This window comes from Amphiura filiformis, chromosome 9, assembly GCF_039555335.1.
Source record: "Amphiura filiformis chromosome 9, Afil_fr2py, whole genome shotgun sequence".
NCBI lineage: Eukaryota > Metazoa > Echinodermata > Ophiuroidea > Amphilepidida > Amphiuridae > Amphiura > Amphiura filiformis.
The window spans coordinates 26,062,692-26,087,916 of NC_092636.1; the positions used below are offsets into that span (position 1 = coordinate 26,062,692).

The following is a 25,225-nucleotide window of genomic DNA, read 5'->3' on the forward strand; positions in this document are numbered from 1 at the left end:
TACACCTAGATCTTTCTCCTCTTTAGCTGTCATGATTTCTTCTTCCCCTAGAACATAGCTTCTCTCATTGTTGTTTATTCCCATGTGCATGCACTTGCATTTGGAGGCATTAAACCGGAGGAGCCACGTATCTGACCAATCTTTGAGATGGTTTAGGTCTTCCTGGATATCATCACCTCCTTTAGAGCTGTTCTTCTGGACCCTGTTGTAAAGCTTTGTGTCATCAGCAAACATCTTTGTTTTGGACGATACCACTTCTGGCAGATCATTGACATACAGGACGAAAAGGATTGGTCCCAATACTGAGCCCTGCGGACGCCGCTTAGGACATCAGCCCACTCTGATAAGCCTTTCCTTACTCCAACTTGTTGTTTCCTGTCTTGTAGGAAAGCTGCAATCCATTCAAGGATTTTGCCGGAGATACCATAGGCTCTCAGCTTTGACAAAAGCCTTTGTGAGGGACTGTGTCAAAGGCTTTTGAGTAATCAAGGTAGATAACATCAACTCCAAATCCTTCATCTAAGCTGTCTGTCACATCTTCTAAGGTGGTGAGCAAATTAGACATGCATGATCTTCCACTGGTGAACCCATGTTGATCCTCTGAAAGAAGGTTGTTCTGGTTTACATGCTTGAGTATAGCATCCCTCAGTAGTGACTCCATGATCTTGCAGGGTACACTGGTAAGACTGACTGGTCTGTAATTACCTGCCTGACTCTTGACCCCTTCTTAAATATTGGGGACACTCTTGCTTGCTTCCAGTCATCTGGGATGTTACCCTCCTCCAGCGATTTTGTGAAGATCTTGAACAGGGGTACTGCCATCTCACTCTTGCATTCTTTCAAAACATAAGGATGTACTTGGTCTATTCCAGGTGATTTGTCTTCCTTCAATGCATGCAACTTCTTCTCAACATCATCTACAGTAAACGCCGCCCCACATAATTTTCCAATGCGGGCACCTGTCTGGTAATGTTGGCACATCTCCATCAGGTTCATTGGTAAACACACTCTTGAAGAAGTTGTTTAAGACATTTGCTGTTTCCTGATCTGTTTTTGTCAGCTCACCTTTCTCGTCTTCAAGTTGTGAAACTCCTGCTTTCACCTTCTGCTTGGCTCTAACGTAGCTGTAGAAAGCCTTGGGTTTCTTTTTGAAATTCTTCATTATCTTCTTTTCATACTCCACCTGTGCTCTTCTGACTCTCTTTTTGGTCTTGTTGCTCTGCTTTCTGTACTCAGCGTAGTCTTTGTACTGCAGGGTCTTTCTGTATTTCTGGTACATGTTGTGTTTCTTCTTGATTGATCGTTTAACACCCGACTTTAGCCACGGGGCTTTTTGCTTCTCTTCTTCCTTAGGGGAACATGATCCTCGATGGATTTCTTGTACTCATCTTTGAAGATATTCCATGCACTATTACAACTTGTGCCATGAAGAATGTCTTCACAGTCAATTTCACTAAAGTGACTCTTGATCTTGTTGTAGTCCCCTTTGCTGTAGTTGTAACTCTTGGTGTTGTTATTCACTTCTTGAAAATTGGACCTTGTCTCATACTCCCAGTGCAGCCCGTCGTGGTCACTGCTTCCAATTATTGATGCGCCATGTGTTTGGATTTTTAGCATATGACAACAAAACGTGCGGAAGTACCACAATTATGTGAAAATTGGCCGAGTTTGCGCATGTTTTTGCACATGTTTCTGACCACGTTTCAGAACAAAACTGACATGGAAATGAAAAGAAGAAAAAATATCATAGCGACTAGATATGGAATATGATAAAATACCACGGCGAAAGTGCACTTTTATTTTATTTGAACAATCGTCCATGTGATCATTTGATGAGGTCAGATTGTACTCTGAGCCTTGTATAGGGTTAGGCCGGCCGTGAAATGTTACTCGCCAGTCGGGCTGGTGAATTTGAAACTTTACTCGACCGGTCCCAATTTTGCTCGCCACTGGCGACCGAACGGGTGAAAATTTCCATCCCTGGTCAATATATACCAAATGATATAGATTCTTCTCATCTGATTGGTTAAAAGATTTCCTGAACTGACAAAGTTTGACACAAACATGGCTGAAGGTGAAAACTTGTTACAACTCAAGCTAGGAGGTTTGGGGATTGTTGACTTTAATGACTTAGCCTAATTAACTTTGTTTGTATCAAACAAAATAATTGGCCAGCAAAACTTTTGTTTGACTATAGGAGTAGACTACGTATAACACATTGGAATAACAAGCTCAGTGCATGCTTTCCTGACTAGTAATTTTACACAATGTCCAGATAGAGTTGTGTATCTGAGGCAATTGGATAAGAAGAAGAGCGTAAACAAGCACTTCAATGGATCATTTGGAGCACTTTTAAGTTCACTGGTTTGCATTGTCTCATGATGGCATGTGGAAATGAAACTCATGGATCAATTGCTTTGTCATCTGCAGTAGATTATGTGTGCTACAGTTTCAAGGTAGTTTGGGACCCATTTTAGATATGTGCTAGATAGATCCCTGTAAATTGCTTGAAATGAAAAACATGGATCAAATACTTGTGTCAGGTGTTCCTCAAGGTAGCATACTTGGGCCACTATTATTCATCATTTTTATTAATAGCATGTGTAAAGTAATTGAGCATGGTTATATTTCAATGTATGCTGATGATACCACACTGTCTGTTAGTGGAGATGATGCTCGTGATATTGCAAGTAAATTAAGGTGTGATCTTGAAAAGCTTATGATTTGGATGCATACGAATAAGATGTTCCTTAACTCTGATAAGACAAAAATCATGCTAGTTGGTACTAGTGCTAGACTTAATAATGTGCATGAAAATGATTTTTCTGTTAGAATTGATGGTAATGATCTTGAATGTGTTGATAATTTTAAATGCTTGGGTGTTGTAATTGATAATCAATTAAAATGGCATAAGCAAGTTAATAATGTTGTTCAAATGTTTTTGTAAACTTGCTTTGTTACGTCGTGTTAAACCATATCTTAATGTTGATACTTTAAATGTTCTTTATAAAAGTATGGTTCAACCTCACTTTGATTATTGTAGCTTAGCATGGTATGGTCGTTTTAAAGAAGATTGTCATAGACTTGATGTAATACAAAAGCGATGTGCGCGCGTGATCTTAGGTGTTAATTACTACACTCCATCTAATTATATGTTTCAAGAGCTAAGGTGGTCACGGCTATCAGATCGTAATGATTATTTCAAAGCTCTAATGATTTATAAATGTCTTAATGGTCTCGCTCCACAGTATTTAAATAATATGTTTAATTATGTGCGTGACAATCACGATCGTGTTACTGAGGCAAGCTGCAGCTGATTTGCTAGCTCTTCCACCCATTGTTCATGGTACTGACATCGAGTCTTTTAAATTTTCGTTCAGCTATAGTGGCGTTAAGTTGTGGAATAATATTGACCCGCCTACTAGAAATGCCGTCAATGTTCAGTCGTTTAAGACAATGTATAAAAGTAGCCATCTGAAGTAGATTGCATATTCGCTTGATTTGATGTTTTTTTAAAGTTGTATATACCTATGATTATATGAAATTACGTACCATAATTGTTTGTATATATATCTAAATCATGTGTTTTTATGTATAATTACTATATTTTATAAGAGTGTCTTTTAATATTGTTGTAACTTAATTGTATATTGCAGGGCCCCGGTTAGAACAGCTTTAAGCTGATTCGGGTATACCCTGGGTAAAGATAATAAATAATAATAGATGCAGTGCCAGAAAGCATCCTCAGGGGTCCGGGATTACCTGCATCCACCCTATAACATGTCTAATGTGTTCTACTGAAATAGCGAGAGGCAATAATAGAAAGCATAACTATGTGTTGACTTGAGTGTGGTATTATGTCATAGGTCTACATGTACTATCTTCAGTGGATAGTAGTGCCAGAAAGCATCCTCAGGGGTCCGGGATTACCTGCATCCACCCTATAGCTCAAGGATGTAAGTTAAGCTACGATTTGGCTATCTTCTGTAGAGGCAACGGATAGCCAAACCAGAGTTTACGTTGCAATGCTATCTTCAGTAGATAACAATACCAGAGTGTACAATGCTCTCTATTAAGTGTGTATAGCAGCAGTAGACAGTAATACCTGAGTGTATGTTAGAATTACGTAGGCATATTATCAGTAGATAGTAATTATAACAGAGAGTCTGCTAATGTGTGTGCTATCGTCAGTAGATAGCAATACAGATATGAATATCAGTATTCAGTGCTGGCAGACAATTCAACTATCATGTATTGCGTAGTCAATGATTGTCAAGTATCCCTTGCTAAATACTTGCGTCTTATGCAAGTTTCTTTACTGTTACCGGCAGCGTGCTTATGTGTGCTTGCAAAGTACTGCAAGTAAGTGTGTTGTCATTTTTTTAAGGGGGGTGGGGGTCATGAAAATACTGGAGGGGTCACAGTATTTTTTTAAACAAAGAATAAGGGGGGCTGTTATAGATTTTCTACACCAAAAGAGTGGGGGTCATAAAATTATTTAGTTCACATGTTATTTGATCAAAATGTCACAGGTCACCATTGAGTCCATGGTTAATAACCTTTGTTTTCTCGTATCTCGGCAACTTGACATTGATTGTAGATAGAGCAAACTATTATTTATTTGAATCTCCTCTGGCAGATGAATAATTTCCTGCCAGTTTCAAGAAAATCGGAGCATCTTTATTTTTTACCCCTGTACAAATAGAATAGTTACCTCTGACCTTTTAAGCCACTTAACGTGAGAACCATAGGTCGGATTGAAAAAGCAAATATATTTTTGAAATCCATTAGCCAAAACGAATAATTTGGTATATTTTGAAGCAAAATTTGAGCACTTTTAATTTTAGCTTCCCCCCCCCCAGCAATTTTCGGGTCATTGATCTCAAAATGCACAATGATGCCAAAGTGGTATCAGCCGGATTCCTTGTCAGGGGATGCCAAAGAAACAAAATCAGCAAAGAAAATGGCATATGTACCATTTTTCAAGGTTACTGTATTGGTCTATTGTTTATCATTTGGACTAACATGTCTAATGTGTTCTACTGAAATAGCGTAGAGGCAATAATAGAAAGCATAACTATGTGTTGACTTGAGTGTGGTATTATGTCATAGGTCTACATGTACTATCTTCAGTGGATAGTAGTGCCAGAAAGCATCCCCAGGGGTCCGGGATTACCTGCATCCACCCTATAGCTCAAGGATGTACAATGCTCTCTGTTAAGTGTGTATAGCAGCAGTAGACAGTAATACCTGAGTGTATGTTAGAATTACGTAGGCCTATTATCAGTAGATAGTAATTATAACAGAGTGTCTGCTAATGTGTGTGCTATCATCAGTAGATAGCAATACAGATATGAATATTTAAATTCAGTATTCAGTGCTGGTAGGCAATTCAACAATCATGTATTGCGTAGTCAATGATTGTCAAGTATCCCTTGCTAAATACTTGCGTCTTATGCAAGTTTCTTTACTGTTACCGCAGCGTGCTTTGCGTGTGCTTGCAAAGTACTTGCAAGTAAGTGTGTTGTCACTTTTTTGAAGGGGGTGGGTGTCATGAAAATACTGGAGGGGTCACAGTATTTTTTTAAAACAAAGAATAAGGGGGTATAGATTTTCTACACCAAAAATAGGGGGGGGTCATAAAATTATTCAGGGTCTTGTGAGTATTACCAGCAAAATTTTTCCAATAAGCTACTACGGTAATAAATATATAGCACACTCAAAAATTTCATTTGCCTACCCAAGCGGACAAAGAAAAAGACTACTTTGCACTACCTCTGATGTCTCGTTCACATGTTATTTAATCAAAATTTCACAGGTCACCATTGAGTCAATGGTTAGTACCCTTTGTTTTCTCCTATCTCGCAACTTGACATTGTAGATAGTGCAAACTATTATTTATTTGAATCTCCTCTGGCAAATGAATAATTTGCTGCCATTTTCAAGAAAATCGGAGCATCTTTATTTTTACCCTGTACAAATAGAATAGTTACCTCTGACCTTTTAAGCCACTTAACGTGAGAACCACAGGTCGCATTGAAAAAGCAAATACATTTTTGAAATCCATGAGCCAAAATGAATAATATGGTATATTTTGAAGTGAAATGTGAGCATTTTTAATTTTTGCCCCTCCCTGGCAATTTTAGGGTCATTTATCTGAAAATGCTCAATGATGCCAAAGTGGTATCAGCCGGATTCCTTGTCAGGGGATGCCAAAGAAACAAAAACAGCAAAAAAATATGGCATATGTACCATTTTTCAAGGTTACTGTATTGGTCTATTGTTTGTCATTTGGACTAACATGTCTAATGTGTTCTACTGAAATAGCGTAGAGGCAATAATAGAAAGCATAACTATGTGTTGACTTGAGTGTGGTATTATGTCATAGGTCTACATGTACTATCTTCAGTGGATAGTAGTGCCAGAAAGCATCCTCAGGGGTCTGGGATTACCTGCATCCACCCTATAGCTCAAGGATGCAAGTTTAGCTACGATTTGGCTATCTTCTGTAGAGGCAACGGATAGCCAAACCAGAGTTTACGCTGCAATGCTATCTTTAGTAGATAGCAATACCAGAGTGTACAATGCTCTCTATTAAGTGTGTATAGCAGCAGTAGACAGTAATACCTGAGTGTATGTTAGAATTATGTAGGCCTATTATCAGTAGATAGTAATTATAACAGAGTGTCTGCTAATGTGTGTGCTATCGTCAGTAGATAGCAATACAGATATGAATATTTAAATTCAGTATTCAGTGCTGGTAGACAATTCAACTATCATGTATTCCGTAGTCAATGATTGTCAAGTATCCCTTGCTAATATAAATACTTGCGTCTTATGCAAGTTTCTTTACTGTTACCGGCAGCGTGCTTGCATGTGCTTGCAAAGTACTTGCAAGTAAGTGTGTTGTCATTTTTTAAGGGGGTGGGTGTCATGAAAATACTGGAGGGGTCACAGTATTTTTTTTAAACAAAGAATAAGGGGGGGCTGTTATAGATTTTCTACACCAAAAAGAGTGGGGGTCATAAAATTATTTAGTTCATATGTTATTTGATCAAAATGTCACAGGTCACCATTGAGTCCATGGTTAATAACCTTTGTTTTCTCGTATCTCGGCAACTTGACATTGATTGTAGATAGAGCAAACTATTATTTATTTGAATCTCCTCTGGCAGATGAATAATTTCCTGCCATTTTCAAGAAAATTGGAGCATCTTTATTTTTTTAAACCTGTACAAATAGAATAGTTACCTCTGACCTTTTAAGCCACTTAACGTGAGAACCATAGGTCGGATTGAAAAAGCAAATATATTTTTGAAATCCATAAGCCAAAACGAATAATTTGGTATATTTTGAAGCGAAATTTGAGCACTTTTTAATTTTAGCCCCCCAGCAATTTTGGGGTCATTTATCTCAAAATGCTCAATGATGCCAAAGTGGTATCAGCTGGATTCCTTGTCAGGGGATGCCAAAGAAACGAAATCAGCAAAGAAAATGGCATATGTACCATTTTTCAAGGTTACTGTATTGGTCTATTGTTTATCATTTGGACTAACATGTCTAATGTGTTCTACTGAAATAGCGTAGAGGCAATAATAGAAAGCATAGCTATGTGTTGACTTGAGTGTGGTATTATGTCATAGGTCTACATGTACTATCTTCAGTGGATAGTAGTGCCAGAAAGCATCCTCAGGGGTCCGGGATTACCTGCATCCACCCTATAGCTCAAGGATGTAAGTTAAGCTACGATTTGGCTATCTTCTGTAGAGGCAACGGATAGCCAAACCAGAGTTTACGCTGCAAAGCTATCTTCAGTAGATAGCAATACTAGAGTGTACAATGCTCTCTGTTAAGGGTGTATAGCAGCAGTAGACAGTACCCAGCAAACACAAAACGTTTTCGACATCATTCGCAAAAGGTTATAAAAGGTTGTCAGAAAACGTTTAAATGTCGGGTTATATAAAGGGTATATTAAGAGTATAAAACGTTTTCATAACCTTAAAAACATTTTTGATAATCTACTGCTCAGCAAACAAAAATGATTTACAGAAAACCTTTAAATGTCGGGTTATATAAAGGGTATAAAAACGTTTTAATAACATTCCAAAAACATTCTTGAAAACTTGATACAAAACATTCTAAACAGAATGTTATTTTGGGAGTTGAAAAATATTTTGTGAAAAATGTTTGCCTAAAATATTTTCAATAACGTTTTAAAAACGTTTTCATGACCTTTATATAACCCGACATTTAAATGTTATTAAAAGGTTTTGAGAAAAACATTTTAAGAACATTTCTGTGTTTGCTGGGTTCAAATATTTTAACATAATGTTATTTAATTATTGACACAATATTTGGCAAGAATGTTTGCAAAAATAGTTTACAATAACATTTTTTGAAAACATTTAAAAATATTGTTGTAGTGTGTTTTCATACAAAACGTTTTAAAACGTTATCATGACCTTTATATAACCCAACATTTTAATGTTATTAAAACGTTTTTACCTAAACCAAAAGCCAAAATATAACTTATTTAAAACGTTTTTAAAACGTTTTTGTGTTTGCTGGGTAATACCTGAGTGTATGTTAGAATTACGTAGGCCTATTATCAGTAGATAGTAATTATAACAGAGTGTCTGCTAATGTGTGTGCTATCGTCAGTAGATAGCAATACAGATATGAATATTTAAATTCAGTATTCAGTGCTGGTAGGCAATTCAACAATCATGTATTGCGTAGTCAATGATTGTCAAGTATCCCTTGCTAAATACTTGCGTCTTATGCAAGTTTCTTTACTGTTACCGGCAGCGTGCTTGCAAAGTACTTGCAAGTAAGTGTGTTGTCACTTTTTGAAGGGGGTGGGTGTCATGAAAATACTGGAGGGGTCACATTATTTTTTTAAACAAAGAATAAGGGGGGCTGTTATAGATTTTCTACACCAAAAAGAGTGGGGGTCATAAAATTATTTAGTTCACATGTTATTTGATCAAAATGTCACAGGTCACCATTGAGTCCATGGTTGATAACCTTTGTTTTCTCGTATCTCGCAACTTGACATTGATTGTAGATAGAGCAAACTATTATTTATTTGAATCTCCTCTGGCAGATGAATAATTTGCTGCCATTTTCAAGACAATCAGAGCATCTTTCTTTTTTTACCTTTGTACAAATAGAATAGTTACCTCTGACCTTTTAAGCTACTTGGCGTGAGAACCATAGGTCGCATTGAAAAAGCAAATACATTTTTGAAATCCATGAGCCAAAATGAATAATTTGGTATATTTTGAAGTGAAATGTGAGCATTTTTAATTTTGCCCCCGACAATTTTAGGGTCATTTATCTGAAAATGCTCAATGATGCCAAAGTGGTATCAGCCGGATTCCTTGTCAGGGGATGCGAAACAAAATCAGCAAAAAAATATGGCATATGTACCATTTTTCAAGGTTACTTTATTGGTCTATTGTTTGTCATTTGGACTAACATGTCTAATATGTTCTACTGAAATAGCGTAGAGGTAATAATAGAAAGCATAACTATGTGTTGACTTGAGTGTGTTATTATGTCATAGGTCTACATGTACTATCTTCAGTGGATAGTAGTGCCAGAAAGCATCCTCAGGGGTCCGGGATAACCTGCATCCACCCTATAGCTCAAGGATGTAAGTTTAGCTACGATTTGGCTATCTTCTGTAGAGGCAACGGATAGCCAAACCTGAGTTTACGCTGCAATGCTATCTTCAGTAGATAGCAATACTAGAGTGTACAATGCTCTCTATTAAGTGTGTATAGCAGCAGTAGACAGTAATACCTGAGTGTATGTTAGAATTACGTAGGCCTATTATCAGTAGATAGTAATTATAACAGAGTGTCTGCTAATGTGTGCTATCGTCAGTAGATAGCAATACAGATATGAATATTTAAATTCAGTATTCAGTGCTGGTAGGCAATTCAACTATCATGTATTGCGTAGTCAATGATTGTCAAGTATCCCTTGCTAAATACTTGCGTCTTATGCAAGTTTCTTTACTGTTACCAGTAGCGTGCTTGCGTGTGCTTGCAAAGTACTTGCAAGTAAGTGTGTTGTCAGTTTTTTTGGAGGGGGTGGGTGTCATGAAAATACTGGGGGGTCACAGTATTTTTTTAAACAAAGAATAAGGGGGGGCTGTTATAGATTTTCTACACCAAAAAGAGTGGGGGTCATAAAATTATTTAGTTCACATGTTATTTGATCAAAATGTCACAGGTCACCATTGAGTCCATGGTTAATAACCTTTGTTTTCTCGTATCTCGGCAACTTGACATTGATTGTAGATAGAGCAAACTATTATTTATTTGAATCTCCTCTGGCAGATGAATAATTTCCTGCCATTTTCAAGATAATCGGAGCATCTTTATTTTTTTACCCCTGTACAAATAGAATAGTTACCTCTGGCCTTTTTAAGCCACTTAACGTGAGAACCATAGGTCGGATTGAAAAAGCAAATATATTTTTGAAATCCATAAGCCAAAAGCGAATAATTTGGTATATTTTGAAGCGAAATTTGAGCACTTTTAATTTTAGCCCCCCAGCAATTTTGGGGTCATTTATCTCAAAATGCTCAATGATGCCAAAGTGGTATCAGCGGATTCCTTGTCAGGGGATGCCAAAGAAACAAAATCAGCAAAGAAAATGGCATATGTACCATTTTTCAAGGTTACTGTATTGGTCTATTGTTTATCATTTGGACTAACATGTCTAATGTGTTCTACTGAAATAGCGTAGAGGCAATAATAGAAAGCATAACTATGTGTTGACTTGAGTGTGGTATTATGTCATAGGTCTACATGTACTATCTTCAGTGGATAGTAGTGCCAGAAAGCATCCTCAGGGGTCCGGGATTACCTGCATCCACCCTATAGCTCAAGGATGTAAATTAAGCTACGATTTGGCTATCTTCTGTAGAGGCAACGGATAGCCAAACCAGAGTTTACGCTGCAATGCTATCTTCAGTAGATAGCAATACCAGAGTGTACAATGCTCTCTGTTAAGTGTGTATAGCAGCAGTAGACAGTAATACCTGAGTGTATGTTAGAATTACGTGAGGCCTATTATCAGTAGATAGTAATTATAACAGAGTGTCTGCTAATGTGTGTGCTATCGTCAGTAGATAGCAATACAGATATGAATATTTAAATTCAGTATTCAGTGCTGGTAGGCAATTCAACAATCATGTATTGCATAGTCAATGATTGTCAAGAATCCCTTGCTAAATACTTGCGTCTTATGCAAGTTTCTTTACTGTTACCGCAGCGTGCTTATGTGTGCTTGCAAAGTACTTGCAAGTAAGTGTGTTGTCACTTTTTGAAGGGGTGGGTGTCATGAAAATACTGGAGGGTCACAGTATTTTTTAAACAAAGAATAAGGGGGGGCTGTTATAGATTTTCTACACCAAAAGAGTGGGGGTCATAAAATTATTTAGTTCACATGTTATTTGATCAAAATGTCACAGGTCACCATTGAGTCCATGGTTAATAACCTTTGTTTTCTCGTATCTCTGCAACTTGACATTGATTGTAGATAGAGCAAACTATTATTTATTTGAATCTCCTCTGGCAGATGAATGATTTCCTGCCATTTTCAAGAAAATCGGAGCATCTTTATTTTTTTACCCCTGTACAAATAGAATAGTTGCCTCTGACCTTTTAAGCCACTTAACGTGAGAACCATAGGTCGGATTGAAAAAGCAAATATATTTTTGAAATCCATTAGCCAAAACGAATAATTTGGTATATTTTGAAGCGAAATTTGAGCACTTTTAATTTTAGCTTCCCCCCCCCCCAGCAATTTTCGGGTCATTTATCTCAAAATGCTCAATGATGCCAAAGTGGTATCAGCTGGATTCCTTGTCAGGGGATGCCAAAAAAGCGAAATCAGCAAAGAAAATGGCATATGTACCATTTTTCAAGGTTACTGTATTGGCCTATTGTTTATCATTTGGACTAACATGTCTAATGTGGTCTACTGAAATAGCGTAGAGGCAATAATAGAAAGCATAACTATGTGTTGACTTGAGTGTGGTATTATGTCATAGGTCTACATGTACTATCTTCAGTGGATAGTAGTGCCAGAAAGCATCCCCAGGGGTCCGGGATTACCTGCATCCACCCTATAGCTCAAGGATGTAAGTTAAGCTACGATTTGGCTATCTTCTGTAGAGGCAACGGATAGCCAAACCAGAGTTTACGCTGCAATGCTATCTTCAGTAGATAGCAATACCAGAGTGTACAATGCTCTCTGTTAAGTGTGTATAGCAGCAGTAGACAGTAATACCTGAGTGTATGTTAGAATTACGTAGGCCTATTATCAGTAGATAGTAATTATAACAGAGTGTATGCTAATGTGTGTGCTATCATCAGTAGATAGCAATACAGATATGAATATTTAATATTCAGTGCTGGTAGGCAATTCAACAATCATGTATTGCGTAGTCAATGATTGTCAAGTATCCCTTGCTAAATACTTGCGTCTTATGCAAGTTTCTTTACTGTTACCGGCAGCGTGCTTGCGTGTGCTTGCAAAGTACTTCCAAGTAAGTATGTTGTCACTTTTTTAAAGGGGGTGGGTGTCATGAAAATACTGGAGGGGTCACAGTATTTTTTTTTAAACAAAGAATAAAGGGGGGTATAGATTTTCTACACCAAAAATAGGGGGGGTCATAAAATTATTGAGGGTCTTGTGAGTATTACCAGCAAAATTTTTCCAATAAGCTACTACGGTAATAAATATATAGCACACTCAAAAATTTCATTTGCCTACCCAAGCGGACAAAGAAAAAGACTACTTTGCACTACCTCTGATGTCTCGTTCACATGTTATGTAATCAAAATTTCACAGGTCACCATTGAGTCAATGGTTAGTATCCTTTGTTTTCTCCTATCTCGGCAACTTGACATTGTAGATAGTGCAAACTATTATTTATTTGAATCTCCTCTGGCAGATGAATAATTTGCTGCCATTTTCAAGAAAATTGGAGCATCTTTATTTTTTACCCCTGTACAAATAGAATAGTTACCTCTGACCTTTTAAGCCACTTAACGTGAGAACCACCGGTCGCATTGAAAAAGCAAATACATTTTTGAAATCCATGAGCCAAAATGAATAATATGGTATATTTTGAAGTGAAATGTGAGCATTTTTAAATTTTGCCCCCTCCCCTGGCAATTTTAGGGTCATTTATCTGAAAATGCTCAATGATGCCAAAGTGGTATCAGCCGGATTCCTTGTCAGGGGATGCCAAAGAAACAAAAACAGCAAAAAATATGGCATATGTACCATTTTTCAAGGTTACTGTATTGGTCTATTGTTTGTCATTTGGACTAACATGTCTAATGTGTTCTACTGAAATAGCGTAGAGGCAATAATAGAAAGCATAACTATGTGTTGATTTGAGTGTGTTATTATGTCATAGGTCTACATGTACTATCTTCAGTGGATAGTAGTGCCAGAAAGCATCCTCAGGGGTCCGGGATTACCTGCATCCACCCTATAGCTCAAGGATGCAAGTTTAGCTGCGATATGGCTATCTTCTGTAGAGGCAACGGATAGCCAAACCAGAGTTTACGCTGCAATGCTATCTTCAGTAGATAGCAATACTAGAGTGTACAATGCTCTCTATTAAGTGTGTATAGCAGCAGTAGACAGTAATACCTGAGTGTATGTTAGAATTACGTAGGCCTATTATCAGTAGATAGTAATTATAACAGAGTGTCTGGTAATGTGTGTGCTATCGTTAGTAGATAGCAATACAGATATGAATAATTAAATTCAGTATTCAGTGCTGGTAGACAATTCAACTATGGGTAGTCAATGATTGTCAAGTATCCCTTGCTAAATACTTGCGTCTTATGCAAGTTTCTTTACTGTTACCGGCAGCGTGCTTGCATGTGTTTGCAAAGTACTTGCAAGTAAGTGTGTTGTCATTTTTTTTTGAAGGGGGTGGGTGTCATGAAAATAATGGAGGGGTCACAGTATTTTTTTAAACAAAGAATAAGGGAGGGGGGGGGCTGTTATAGATTTTCTACACCAAAAAGAGGGGGGGTCATAAAATTATTTAGTTCACATGTTATTTGATCAAAATGTCACAGGTCACCATTGAGTCCATGGTTAATAACCTTTGTTTTCTCGTATCTCGGCAACTTGACATTGATTGTAGATAGAGCAAACTATTATTTATTTGAATCTCCTCATGGCAGATGAATAATTTCCTGCCATTTTCAAGAAAATCGGAGCATCTTTATTTTTTTACCCCTGTACAAATAGAATAGTTACCTCTTTAAGCCACTGACCTTTTAAGCCACTTAACGTGAGAACCATAGGTCGGATAGAAAAAGCAAATATATTTTTGAAATCCATAAGCCAAAACGAATAATTTGGTATATTTTGAAGCGAAATTTGAACACTTTTAATTTTAGCCCCCCCCCCAGCAATTTTGGTGTCATTTATCTCAAAATGCTCAATGATGCCAAAGTGGTATCAGCCGGATTCCTTGTCAGGGGATGCCAAAGAAACCATTTTTCAAGGTTACTGTATTGGTCTATTGTTTATCATTTGGACTAACATGTCTAATGTGTTCTACTGAAATAGCATAGAGGCAATAATAGCATAACTATGTGTTGACTGTTAACTATCATGTATTCCGTAGTCAATGATTGTCAAGTATCCCTTGCTAAATACTTGCGTCTTATGCAAGTTTCTTTACTTTTACCGGCAGCGTGCTTGCATGTGCTTGCAAAGTACTTGCAAGTAAGTGGGTTGTCATTTTTTTTAAGGGGGATGGGTGTCATGAAAATACTGGAGGGGTCGCAGTATTTTGTTAAACAAAGAATAAGGGGGGGTTATAGATATTTTCTACACCAAAAATAGGGGGTCATAAAATTATTGAGCGTCTTGTGAGTATTACCAGCAAAATTTTTCCAATAAGCTACTACGGTAATAAATATATAGCACACTCAAAAATTTCATTTGCCTACCCAAGCAGACAAAGAAAAAGACTACTTTGCACTACCTCTGATGTCTCGTTCACGTGTTACTTGATCAAAATGTCACAGGTCACCATTGAGTCAATGGTTAATAACCTTTGTTTTCTCCTATCTCTGCAACTTGACATTGTAGATAGTGCAAACTATTATTTATTTGAATCTCTTCTGGCAGATGAATAATTTGCTGCCATTTTCAAGAAAATCGGAGCATCTTTATTTTTTACCCCTGTACAAATAGAAGAGCTACCTCTGACCTTTTAAGCCACTTAACGTTAGAACCACAGGTCGGATTGAAAAAGCAAATTTATTTTTGAAATCCATGAGCCAAAACAAATAATTTGGTATATTTTGAAGTAAAATTTAAGCACTTTTAATTTTGCCCCACCCCGGGCAATTTTGGGGTCATTTATCTCAAAATGCTCAATGATGCCAAAGTGGTATCAGCCGGATTCCTTGTCAGGGGATGCCAGAGATACAAAAAATCGCATATATGTACCCTTTTTCAAGGTCACTGTATCATCATTTGGACTAACATGTGTGGTCTACTGAAATAGCGTTGAGGCAATAATATAAAGCATAATTATGTGTTGACTTGAGTGTGTTATTATGTCACAGATCTACATGTACTATCTTCAGTAGATAACAGTGCTGGAAAGCATCCTCAGGGGTCCGGGATTACCTGTATCCATCCTATAGCTCGAGGATGTAAGTTTTGCTATGATTTGGTTATCTTCTGTAGAGGCAACAGATAGCCAAACCGGAGTTTAAGCTGCAATGCTATCTTCAGTAGATAGCAATACCAGAGTGTACAATGCTCCAGGTGAAATCCCCCCGGTTGTGGTCCAAAAAGTTAACTTTACAAATTGGAATTAAGGAAAAAAATACCTTTCTTTTGCTTTTTGTTTGACAACAATCAGAGCTTCCATTCAAAAGTTATATTCAAAAACGTAACTTCGCAAGACAATTTTTTTTAAATTAATTCTTATGTATTTTATTGTTTTCTCAAGCTGCTATATTTAACGTTTTTTCCCTTTAAATATTCTTATCTCAAAAAATAATCAAGATTTTGACCTCTAATCTTCACTATTATTTGTGATAATTCAAGTGTGTCTTTTCCAATTCTGGAAATCCAGAGAGGGGTATAGAGGGTTTTTAAAAATACCAAAATAAAAAGTTGGAATTTTTCAATGACTAGCAAAAAAAGTCTGGAATTTCATGGAGGGGTATAGAGGGTTTCTAAAATTACACCAATAAAAAGATGGAATTTTTTAATTGACTACCAAAAAAGTCTGGAATTCCATAGAGGGTTTCTAAAATTACAAATAAAAGTTGGAATTTTTCAGTTCACTACCAAAAGAATCTGGAATTCCATGTTAGGGTATATAGAGTTATTTTATTTTCTCAGGTCTTTTCTGCTTTGGAGATTGATAATAAAAGACAATTTTAATTTTGTTCTTCTTTTTTGTCAAAAATTATTACATAATATTGGTAACACTTCATCTGTCAAGGGGGTCTTCTGATCATTTTAACTAAGCGAAAATAAGTAAAAAGTAGGTAAAAAGTATTAAAAAAAACTGACTTAGCCACGTAACTGTGGAGCTCTGGGGATCCCAGTTTTATTATAAAAACTCTTATTTTACTTCAGGCTTGGTCTTTTACATGGTATTTCAGATAGCATTAGGCAATACAATCATGTGAAAAGTACACATTTGAGCAAAATATGCAGCAAATGATAGCTTTACTGTACCAGAAGATGGAGAAGTATCTCTTCTGCTGATCAAGCAGCACCAGTTAACCAGATCTAATCGATTGGGTGTGCATAGCCTGGTCTGAAGACTGCATGTATACACAAGTATGTATAACTTTGTTTGCCTAAGTCATGGAACCTATGTGTTTGAAGAGCATAATTATCTTTATCCATGGTTAAACAAACAACCATGAACAAGATTTGGTTCAGTTACAATGTACTGCACTGTGGTTCATGCACAGATTTGGTTTAAAATGATACAGGATGTGTAGTTGGGTGAGAAAAACTTGCCTGCCAAGTTTTAATTTTTGCCAACAAAGCGTTTTTGAGTTATGCCATTTTTAGCATTAGAAAGCCCCATTGACTTTGCACATAAAGTGGTTTTGACACTAAGCCTCGTTCACTAAAATTGGTAAAAGTTTGAAAATGGATACTATGTTTAAATATTATTTTTCTCCTTTCTATCCCATTTATAGAACTGCATTTTGGATCTTTTTATTACAAAATGTTACCAAATAATATTAGTGACTTTTTTTGAATATATTGGTCAGTAATATAGGGGATATTTGAAGGTAATGTTAGTACTTGCTCAAATTTTCTTGATTTGATCTAGAAACACTGAATGACCCAATTTCATAATTATTGTCTGAGCTAACCATAGGGCCAATTTTAACAAACAAGGTGTCATATGAAAGGTTATTAAATTTAGAAACTTTTCTCGCCAGCTTTTTTAAATAAAGTGTTTCTATTTAAAGTTATGGGTGTTTCTAGATTTCCCTAATTTAAAAATAGAAAAAATGATTTTTCTCAAAAAATAAACACTTTATCCAAAAAGTCTGGCGAGAGAATTTAGATATTAGGCTTATTAACCACCCCACAAACTATGGAAACCATATCACATTCCCTCTAGGCTAGCAATAATTATTAGTAGAAAAAATTAGGAATTTTCAAAAATAAAGAAAAACATAAGAATTGTTTAAATTTTCATGAAACATTAAAAATCAGTGGAGTGAAGACTTATCTTCAATTGGTTATATATTTGAAATGGATACATAATTCTGATTTGAAATAGTGGCTATTTTCCTGCATGGGTCTATTATCCGATGCTCCTACCTTTTTTAATTTGATTTTGTTATACTTAAGTTTTTTTAATCTCCATGTGTTATTCAACTTTTTTTCTGTTCACTCAGCATGTGTATGTTAACAAATGAAAGTTCTGTAATTTTTTAAATTCTTCAATGCTAAGTATTCTTTGGGATATCATCAAATTGTAAATTTGTGTTGAAATTGTTATCGAGAATATCCCATTTTTGACATCACATTTTTGACCAAAAATCACATTTTTAAAGCAAAATTACATTTTTTGACCAAACATCAAATTTTTGATCAAAAATCAAATTTTTGATCAAAAATCAGGCAGTGTTGCCGTCATATTGTCTGTTTTGTTTACGCTATTGGCTGTTGCCGTATTAAATGACTGTTGGCCATGCCACCATCGTCTGGCTATTAAAGGGGCATTTCGTGATCCACAGCCTCATCCCCCCACTTTTCTCCAAAAAAATTGAGATTTTTATATCACTGGAAACCTCTGGCTACATAATGTTTATGAACAAAATATTTCTTGCAGATTAATTCGTTTTGCAAAGATATCGTGAAATTTGAATTTCGTTCTGGTGCACCAGAACGAAATTACAACGCATTGTCTATGGAGCAGTGTAATACACATAATCATGCATAATTCGCAAACGCATAAAATCGGAATCAACTGAAATTTTGGGAATAGGCTTTTTTCGTGGATATGTACTGAAAAATGTCATAAAAAGAGGATGCTAGGATCACGAAATACTCCTTTAAGCTTAATGCCTACATCTTTCACGAAATGCAATTGTGTTCCAAATCTTTTCAAGGTCATCAGAGGTCACTTCAAGGTCACGGCTGGACTTCGTAGGCTGCAGTATATCTAGTTATGTTTTCTATTATTGCCTCGACGCTATTTCAGTAGACCACATTAGACATCAGCCAAATTCGCCGAAAATGTCAATGCATTTTTACATAGAAATTTAAAACAAAGGGCGAAGAAGGAAACCTACATAAATATGTTTTCTATACTTCACTTGACCCAAATATATGATTTTTATGGTGATAAGACACTCGCTCATGGAATTTTAGAGGATTTTGATAGCAGTTCCATTAAAAAACCTGCTATCATAATAAGACAAAAGATCTAGAAACACCCCGAAATGCCGTTTTGGGGAATTTTGCTAGCTGAATCTTTTTGACATTGTTTGATGAAAGTCAATCTTTGACAAGATGTAACTTTGCTACGGAAAGTGCTATGAAAAAAGGGTTTTCAGTTTTGGCTTTGTTTACTCAAGGGCTTTAATTTGATATATAAAATGATGCAGTTTGATGGCAAATTTGAATTCACCTAGCATATCTACATTAGTCCAGATGATGAACAAGTAACCTTGAAAAAGGGTACATATGCGATTTTTTGGTAATTTTGTTTCTCTGGCATCCTATGACAAGGAATCCGGCTGATCAAATCTGACCATAAAGGGGGCAAAAATTAAAAATGCTCAATTCTCATTTTAAAATATATCAAATTATTTGCCTGGCTCATCAGGGGTTTTGTTTCGAAAGGTTATTACTCCAAATTTCGGAGAAACAGACTTTTGGAACAAAATACCTACCTACTGAGCAAAAAACTTTTGGAAAATACCATTGGGAATAAAAAGTCTTCGGATTAAAAACCTTTGGGGATTAAAATCTTTTGGAACAATTAATTAACTTTGGATTAAAAACCTTTCGGATCAAATTGCACTTCGAATCAAATCCCTTGGAACAAATAACTTCTGGAACAAAAAGCTTTGAGCAAACACCTTCGGAACAAAAATCTTTCAGAATATTGACCTGCAACCCAACAATGATCGTTTAGATAGGAGAGATGGCCAACAGAAGCTAAACAGAGACATCTGCATGGGTTGTTTTGCAATGACAATACCAAATATTGATCATTATGCCACTGCTTTCTACTGAAGATAGCACAAAATTAAGCACGTCTTAGGGGCTGTCATTTTTTTTGGCAGAGGGGTTCATGTATATGTCGTGACCAGAGACATTTTTTATTACCCCTTATCTCGCATTGAAATATTTTATGACCCCATAGTTTGAAACAAAATTATGACATCCCCCTCCCCAACACACACCACAAATATTATCCAAAAATGTCAAGAAATACATTACATATATTTTGTTCCCCTATAAGTTTACCCGAAAAGAATGTGCGTGCACCACACATAATTTTTGAGTGTGCTCTATATTTATTACCGTAGTAGCTTATTGGAAAAATTTTGCTGGTAATACTCACAAGACCGTCAATAATGTTTTGACCCCCACTATTTTTGGTGTAAAAATCTATAACCCCCTTATTTTTGGTCAAAAAAACTGCGACCCCTCCAGTATTTTCATGACACCCATCCCCCTCTTCAGAAAAAAAAAATGACAACCCACTTACTTGCAAGTACTTCTGGAGTACACGCAAGCACGCTGCCGGTAACAGGAAAGAAACTTGCATAAGACGCAATTTCTAGCGAGCGACACTTGACAATCATTGACTACATAATACCTGATAGTTGAATGGTCTACATGTACTTGCACTGAATACCCACATTTATTCATTTATGTATTGCTATCTACTGACGATAGCACATAAATTAGCAGACACACTGAACTTTCAGAACAAAACCTTCGGAGTAAAAACCTTTCATAAAAAAAATAACCTTTCGGAAAAAATTCTTGGATTAAAAACCTTTTGGGAGTTAAAACCTTTCAGAACAATTAACTTTGGATCAAAAACCTTTCTGATCAAAAGACATTCGGAGCAAAAACTTGCACTCCACTCAAATTGCACTTCAGAATAAAAAACCCCTTCAGATACGATTAATATCAGAAATAGCAAATAGAAGTCATTGAAAGTTATTTTACAGGAGAAAAACTAAAATAAAAATAATCAGAATTCCTTACAAAAAGGAACGGGCGCCCAATGGAAGCTTTGATGTGATGTGTCGATGTGTTGTGTAACAGTTCGGATAATAAAATTTAGTAAGCAAAGAAAAATTAGAAAATGTAAAGCATATTTATTGCAGTAGGAGAGGTGTAAAATCATACAGCATTGGATGTGAGAGGATTGGTTTAAAATCAAAGGAATAAAGCTCAGGTTACCATTTCGGTTACTAAATATAGTATATAATGTACGGGGATTGTTGGAGTAGAATGATTTTATTCAGAATTATAAGGTTTGCATAATTCTTGGATTCCTTTCCAAACAGGAGTATTTAGTTCTTATGAATGACTCCATCGATAAATAAGACAAGAACAAACAATCTGAAAAGTGTTATTTAGTGATTTAAACTGAAAGAGATAAGAATAATAGCATTTAGATAACAATGCTTTATACAAGACATACTAATCCTAGATAGAAATAGATCATATTTTAGAACTATAAGATTTTATGAAAGTTATTAATATAAAAGTTTTCACAAAATATTCAATACAGAATGGCTTATGTTCAGGGTATACATGTATGCCACATGCTTGTTATAGGCTTTTCAGCCTGGCTCAAGTTATAGGCCTATAATTTTCAATTTTGGACGAGCATGGTTAACAGTGAACTTGGGCCTATCGCATGCAAACATGAGCTCACCCCAGCAAAGATCAAGTACCATGCATGAAACTTGAGTGCCTGCTCATCAGCTGCCCATGGACACTTGGCAGTGTTATTAATTGACTGACACTGAGCCTCAATGTTTGTGAAAGACAAAATCTTGCTAATCAGAGTCCACACCGCTTGTCTGGCGATAAAGGGGAGTATAATGATAAGGCTGGCGTGCAGATCACACTCATGACGCTGATGAAAAAAACCCCACTATGCCATTTTTAGTATGCAGGTAGCATTACAGATCAGTGGAAGCAGGGTCCGAAGCAGGGCTATGCACAGTCGATTTTTTGATATTCCAGAGATGTTGAGAGGGACAGAAGAACTTTAATAACTAGCGGTCACCCGTCTTTCGCGGTCAGGGTCTTTCGCGGTTGGTAAATTTTGTATATTTTGTGTACATGTAAATGTTTTATTTAATGTGATTAATGGTATGATAGGAGATTATCATTTAGAACTTAGAAGTATAATATTTAGTATCTTTTCCATATAAATCAATGGCTTGAAATTAGATCATTGATCGAAGCAAGTCTTCTTGACACCATATCATATCCACCGTGAGAAGTCTTGCCCCTGTGGGATGCTGGCCGCTCTGATATTTAAGATTTTGATGCATTTGGTTCGACAGTACTTTTTAGCCCATTTTGGACAAATTTGTTGTACCTTTTAGCTAATTTTTTATCATTTTCATCCAAGTTTGTCCCCACCTTGAAATGTACCTTGCTGCCCCACCTCCTGCAAAAGTCCTGGCTACATCACTGAGCAGATGAACACAATTTTATTCACATCCCTCTTGGCCCCCTGTGGCCTGCTGGCTGATCTGATATTTTAGATTTCTATGCATTTGTTGTACTTTTTATTTGTTAACCCATTTTGGATAAATTTGTCGTACTCTTTAGCCCATTTGTGACAACCCCCCCCCCCCCCCCATGAAATTTGCCTTGCCCCCCCCCCCCCCCTCTCTCTCTCTCTGAAAAAGTCCTGGCTACACCACTGTGCAGCTGAAACAATTTTATTCACATTTCCTTACACTCTATTTCATATAAAGTTACAACCCTGATTAATTTGTCCTTCAAAAGTTTCACATACAAACTAATTCAATAAACAAACATTCTACTGTTGACTATAGGTTCTCCATAAAAACACAGAATACATGCTAATGTTGATAAATTAGTTGAATAAACAATAGATGTTAATTGAGTTTCTACTGTGTCATGTAATAGTTGAGACTACAGGCATACTTCTACTGTGTCATGTAATAGTTGAGACTACAGGCATAATATCCTCACACCGATGACAGGATAGAAGGCCTAATTCAGGCTATGTCAACATTTTTTAGTATGCAGGTGCTCTGGTAGTGGCTTTGAAACTAATTAACATAATTTGACACCCTTAACGTAAACAAAAACAAAATTGGACGTTTTATTGGGGTGCGGACAACTTTACTCTACATAGCGCAAAAAATCCGTTTTCGAAATAATGTAAAAGCGTAGAAGTTTTTAGCCTTATCAAGTCGCCAAACTCAGTAATTCAGGGTTCGCAGGTTTTTTGGAAAAAACCCGGTTTTAACTTGGCTTGGCAAAAACAGTTTTTGCCAGTTTTTGCCGGCAAAAATGGCAAAAACTAAAAAACTGATAAATGTTTCCCTTTTCTCATCTCAAAACAAATTTTTAAGTCACAAAATTACTTTCCTAGATTTAATACTACAAGATTTGGTAATTATAAGTAACATTTTAAGAAACTAAATGTATGGATTTTCATTGCTCACTAGTGCACTTTAGTGCATATGTGTCATATCATATATTATATCCAAAACATTTTCATTTTAAGGGCTTGATGAGACAAAAAATATGTTAAATGATTAATTAAACGCTGTGTATTACTGTTTATGAGCTTTCTGTGTTACTTTATAATACTTGAGTGACTATATGTGAGTTTTTGCCAGTTTTTGCCATTTTTGCCGGTTTAAACCAGGCAAAAACTGGCAAAAACAGGTTTTTGCCAGTTTATGCCACTTTTCCGGCAAAAACAGGTTTTTGCCGGCAAAAACCGAACCCTGCAGTAATTTATTATAGATGTAGTAAAATAGTAAATTTCATCACAGATTTTGATTATTTAAACTTCCGATCTCTGTTTGGAATATCAAAATTCAGAACTTTTTTATGCACTGCCATTTGCAGTGGGCCGGTCACTGCACACAAAATCACAGTAGCACTGTAAGAATATTGATTGAAACTGAGATTATTTCCAGGGTAAAATCTTGTTTCAGGTCAGCGGGTCTTGCTTGATTAGAGGCGTTTGTCAGGTTGAGTTTTGATTTTCCCCACCATAATTATGCAATGGTTATAGATTTCTAAGTTCTAGTCTCTAAAAAAAACCATGACTCTCAATCTTCTTAATGGATGTGTACATAATTCAGTTACTTGAGGTCACATAAATGAAGTCCTCTGATCCATGATTTATGTATAGCCATAGGTATAGACAATTCAACAGACTTCATGCAGCTTAGGCAGAACAGAGCTCTGAACACTGGTAGATGACCAAATTACAAATTAGCATATAACAGGGCAAGAACAATAATTGACAGGTGCCAATTATGAAACCTTGCATATATTTGCATAAAATTGCATAAAAAAGTCAAGTAAAATGCAAGTTGGTTACACTCCTCATGATCGTGGTCACTCAAGATTCACTCAAGGAACTTGCAGAAACCAAAAAAAGTGTCCGAAATACTAGCATTTGGATGCAAACATTTGCAAGAATTTGCAAGTTTCCTTTGTTCTGAGGGTCAAGAACTTGCGCAAGAACTGATACTTGCATCCTCATTTTTACTATATTAAACCTGGAAATAACTGTGGGGTTTATAAACGTAGTGGCTGGTGGCACAGGAACTGTGCTCATTCCAATGTTAATGGCCTGTATCTTGGAGCTAACGGTGACAGTTACAAAGGCATGACTTGGTATCATTGGAAGCAGTGGCGTGCACTGAAGAAAACTGAACTGAAAATACGGCCAGTAAATTAACTTGACAACTGTAGATTGATCTAAAGAGAACATTTTGGACATCTTTATGTGTATGAGTAGCTTTTAGAGACATTTGATCACCAGTAGATCTTTTCCCAAAGGTGACAAAACCCCTGATCTATAAGCAGATATGGTAGGGTCAGTTGTACTGATTTTTTTTTCTCTCAAAAAGGCTACATGATCCCATCAAAAATCACAGAAAGCTGTAAAAATCTGTACAATTTTTGCAATCATTTTTTCAATTTGCTTTCATCAATCCACTTCAACCAAACAATTAAAAATAAATTGCTGTTTTTACATGCATACAGCTCAATTTAGGTGTTTTTTGTTGTTGTTTTAAATCCCCAAAATGCAAAATCTGGGTTGGTCGGGCCCATAGAATCTGGCATAGAACAGGGTTTTTTTCCCTGTTGCATAATCTTTATATATGTCTTATGAATTATTAAAAAAAACCTAAAAATAATTACATGCTTACTCAAGAGGCGATCAGCGTTATGAGAAAACTGAACTGAAATACGGAGATGGGGGGTATATTCCCCAGGGGGGATGGTCCATACAATCATCCCCCCCCACAATGTTAACACCTGAATATGGGTTTCTGATCAAATTAACCTCATATTTGTCCATTTTAGCCCCAAAGTTGCAAATTTTTGCGTGCTTTGGGCACATTATTCTACTTTTGCACCATATTTCATCAGTTCAGCTACAAAATAGAAAAAA

General features: G+C 36.3%; 1 protein-coding gene across 2 annotated transcripts in view; it reads right to left on the reverse strand.

Annotated features, from left to right (window-relative positions):
* Positions 1-25,225, reverse strand: part of LOC140160798 (von Willebrand factor A domain-containing protein 3B-like) — a 219,615-nt gene that overhangs the window by 125,262 nt on the left and 69,128 nt on the right. The gene's annotated exons all lie outside the window — the stretch shown is intronic.